The sequence below is a fragment of the Trachymyrmex septentrionalis genome, unplaced genomic scaffold (assembly GCF_001594115.1).
Source record: "Trachymyrmex septentrionalis isolate Tsep2-gDNA-1 unplaced genomic scaffold, Tsep1.0 scaffold40, whole genome shotgun sequence".
NCBI classification, from domain to species: Eukaryota; Metazoa; Arthropoda; class Insecta; order Hymenoptera; family Formicidae; genus Trachymyrmex; species Trachymyrmex septentrionalis.
Window position 1 is genome coordinate 4,156,194 of NW_017305569.1, and position 4,725 is coordinate 4,160,918.

The 4,725-nt window shown below is 32.5% G+C and overlaps 1 protein-coding gene across 3 annotated transcripts in view; it reads left to right on the plus strand.

Moving 5' to 3' along the window:
* LOC108751128 (basement membrane-specific heparan sulfate proteoglycan core protein-like) overlaps window positions 1–4,725 on the plus strand; it is a 235,722-nt gene that overhangs the window by 104,832 nt on the left and 126,165 nt on the right. The gene's annotated exons all lie outside the window — the stretch shown is intronic.

The following is a 4,725-nucleotide window of genomic DNA, read 5'->3' on the forward strand; positions in this document are numbered from 1 at the left end:
GAAAAATGATAAAATAGTATAGCTCCACAGTATAGCTCCTGCATGACGTTAAGTTGTCGTGCTATTCTGAAATACCCGAAATAAAGATCTCAGATTATGTACACGCTCTTATGATTCTTACTAGCGCAAATTACAAAAAGACACGCTACAGAAAAATCGATTAAGAAGATATACGCGTATGAAGACTTTTTCATTGAAACATAACTCATTTTTAAAACAGTGTCGCAAATTTTTGTTCAATAATATCATATAATTGTGATCCATTTTTTGATGGTATGACTGCTTTCCTGCGCAACAGGAAAAATAAACAAGTTTTTTTGTAATAATTTTTGACGTGAATATACTACGTGTAAGACATGTACTCGTATATGTTTGACAAACGTATATAATGACACATAGAATTGAATTATAATCGATATGCAATTTGATTATACTATTTGATTGTATCGAGTATATTGGTTCTCTCGGACAATATAATCGAAAAGACAAATATTTCTATTTAACATACTTCTATTCTGCGTATGTTAACAAACATATTTGTTTTCCTAGTTGCAATTAATACCGCGTAATTGCAAAGTCACGTCGCGATTGCGCGCAAAAGCGCGCGATAACTTTGCGCTCGTCGGCATAGGAGATCTTCAGAAGAACGTTTATCGTTAGGATGCAAATGGACCAGCAAAACTTTCAAGTCTCTCGACAAGCGAACAATAACGCTATCCTGAGACAGTTCGCCTGCAACTGCAAACAGTTACTGGGGAACTCGCGCGATCCAACGTGCAGCACAACACAACGGTGGCGTTTTCACGGGGTCCGCGTACAGAATGGCGACGCGATAAAAACGCGCGCGGACATTCTTGCTGCGCTGCATTTACAATAGCCAACAAGAAACACAGCGAGGAGTTCTCGGTCTGATTAAATGCAAATCTCGCCGTTATTACGACGCCCGAGCGCGAAAGGCAATGTCGTCCTTTAACGTCGCTATTCAATTAACAGCCGTGAGATTATTCAGTTTTAAATTAGTGAATAATAATTAATACGCGTCGGCTTCGTGTAAACTCTCGTCTGACTCTCGAGGAAGTACGATTGATAGATCTCGCATTATCTATGAGATCTTAATTTTTATGATGACGCATTCATGACGAGTTGCAAAGAAATATTTATAGCATCGTTAAATCTTATAGACTAGCCGCGAATTGTTTTGAGTATTATCTTCGACAAGCATTAACGGATCGTTAAACTTTAACGATCCATTAGTACTGACGGTACGGAAAGTCAAACGTTGAATCTTTGCTTTGCAGAAAGCATTTGTAAAGGGATACTATCATTTAATTTAGTTGCTAATTGCTGTTCAAGATTGTATGTACTTATTATTAATATTTTAACCAACACGCACACACACATAATGGGTTCAGATTATTTAGTATTACTACACAGAAAAAATGATTTTGCTCAAAAAATCTAAAATTTTGCTGCATACAGAGCTGAAAATAATTTCGTTGGACTATTAAGTTATGTATTTTCAGACCTGCAGCAAAATTTTAGACCTTTTAGTAAAATTATTTTTTCCGTGTGGGAAACTGCAAAATTGTCAACATGATAACTGTATTTCTCTTGTAATACTCGAAATAATATTTTACAGGTATATTTCAGAGATATATGGAAAATACCGGTTTTATTGGAATATTTAGAATTAGACACACACACACAGATAATTTAGAAATATACCTGGATATAAATTTGAAAATAATTTTGTTAAAGCATTAGATTAATTATGTAACAATCATAAGTAATGCTGCAAACAGTTTAGACATTTTAGTAATCAGCTCGATCGTCCTACATAATTATTTTGGTTTAACAAAATTATTTTCAAAACAGTATCTATAGCTGAATTTTTAAATACTTCAGCAAAACTGTTCTTTCAGTGTATATTGAAATTTCTTTTTGTCATTTTCTTTTTCTTATTAAGTAATTAGATAAAAAATAAAATTATTGAATGAATCAATTTCACAGTTTTATATCCATTAAATAGTTTTGTAACACTACTATCTAAAATCTTTGGAGTGAAATCTAATTTTAAAGATCAAGAAAAAATAACAATTGAGTCAGCATTGAAAAAGAATGTCTCAATTGTCAGTTTTAAGAATAAGATTTCACTCTTTAGAATTAAATTTAATTTCAAAGATTTTAAAGAAACGCATTATATTTGGTATCTTGAAAGCGTTTTTTTTTTAAATTTAATTATAAATTTAAAGTTATTTTTCATATTTGATCTGGCTTTTATTATAATTTTTATGCTAATTTTAACTTTGCAACGAATTTACAGAGGAATCCCGGGTAAACTTATCGAAACACAGTAATTTTGGATGGTTTGCATAGTTTAGTAAGAAGTATTTCTTCCTCCGGAATTGTTTGCAAATACGAACGAACACCTCAGAGTCGGTTATTGTTTATTCTTGGATATTCTAGGCTCCGTTTGTGAATTCGTTTGCATTGTCTCAACCTTGTTACCTGTTTAGAAATGTACGTCTGTAGGTTCATTAACACTTTGTGCAACGCGGGTGATAATGAAGTGTGTCCTGATGGAACAATTATCTTTGTGTAAATGGAATGTTCGCCCATTTCGTCATGACAATTTATTGTTATTTCACGCACGCTCGATATCCGTACATCTTCCTCATATGCATATGTTTATTTATATAAAAACCTGCGACGCAATACGAAAGGTTCAAAGAGAATAATTAGCTGTTAATTCATTTCTCCAATATTCCAATTGTCAAAATTTCATTTCTCAGTTGATCTATGTCAATTACATTATCTGACTTTGTCAAATCGCATAGTTTCTGGACGGAATATTGTACATTGGGTACCAAAGGGATTCGATTTACACTTAAATGTTCGCATAATTATGGGTGTTTATTCGGTTTAGCATATGTAGCGGCGCGATATCAATATGTACATTAAATCCATTAAAGTTACGTAATGAACAATTGAGGTTTAATGTTTATTTTGCACTGCATATTCGCTTATTGTTACATTATGGGGCGTATAATACGATCGCGTTCATCGCGCATACGGATGCGCGTTATGTACATTATTAATATTATTCCTTCAATTTTGATCGCGCGCGATCATCCGCGAGTTTTGTAACGTTTAAGCAAAACTGTTAACATGTCAATCAATCATTAATCTATCATTCTCTAATCACAATAAAATGTTTACCATTTCATTAACTGGTATAAGTTAATGTTTTCGATATTAATGCAAAGTAATAAGTTACACTGATTCTCCGAATTAGGGTTATCAAGTAACTGTAATATTTTAAGTGTAAGCATAATACATATGATTAATTTTGGTACATTTTGAATCAATATTATTCCTTATTTATTTTGTGCATAAAATTTTAAATAATAAAAGATGTTTTATTTCAAATAAAACTATAATTATATTTTTAAAAACTCTAAGAATTTAATCAAAGATGATTAATACAAGATCGTTGTTCTGATTGATGCAAACTTCGCATGTATAATAAAAAGCGATCAAATTTTTTGATATTTCCAGAATACACATTTGCAATCTCAGGATAGCAGATAACAATGTTATCAGAAAGTTTTATCATTTTGAAATGGAACGACGTCTCCTTACTTTAACGCATCATTGAGCACCTTCGACTATCTTAACAAGAAAGACGGTCGTTAAAGTCGTCGTTATTTGCTTCTGAAATTCCCAAGAGTGCACGCACCATATTGTGTGTTTGTTCATCCGTAAAGTATACTTATACATATACAAGGTAGATATTGTATAAAGGCAAAATCTAGATATTCTTTTTTTTGAAAAATAATTTACGAAAATTATTCTTCTTTTATGACAATTAAATTAATCGTCCTTTTTCTTCAATTTAGCTTGCAATATTTGAAATATATTCAGAAAGAGAAAGAACTTGCACACAGGAAAAATATTTTGTTTTGAGAATATTAAAAGCAACTAAATTATATTTTAAATATATATTGCGACATACAGCTTTGTACGTAAGAAGATTTCGGAAATAGAAAATATCTCGGCAATTGAGGTGAAATATCGGAGGTACAAGTGTGTGTATAAACGCGTATTCGATAATCGTCTTAATAAGTTCGAAGGTTGTCTTTAATTGGCCAGACTGAAGAGCCTGAGAGAACAGTAGAAGAAGCAAATAGGGATCGCGAAGGTAGTTACCTCTGACTACACGTTCTCAGCGGTGGTAAATGAACCGGTCAAGCGTAACTGGCCGAGTGGTTGCCAAGAGAGTATTGGACCGCCCGTCACTATGTCGATGATATACATGTCGCACAGCATGCATATAGCTAACACAAACGTCTCAGAGTAGGTACGTTGCCATTACACCGGCGAGTGTGAATATCTGGGGCGAAGATCAAAGGATAAGTGCAACTACCAAATTAAATAAGCTAGCGAATATATTTCTATTTATAGAGACTAACGGGCGACTTCAGACAGTCTTGCATATTGTATATTTAATACATTATATTTGGCTACTGCTGTGTACATTTTGGAACATTTCTAAATATCACGCCACGTAAATCTGAAACACAATGCTGAATATATATGTAAAATATGAATATACTTATAGTATTTCAAACTTATATTTAATTAAAAATATACCGTCTATAAAAATAATAAATGGCAGTGTCTAAAAAATAGATCTTTTGTTATTTAGGTATATAAAGTGTGTGT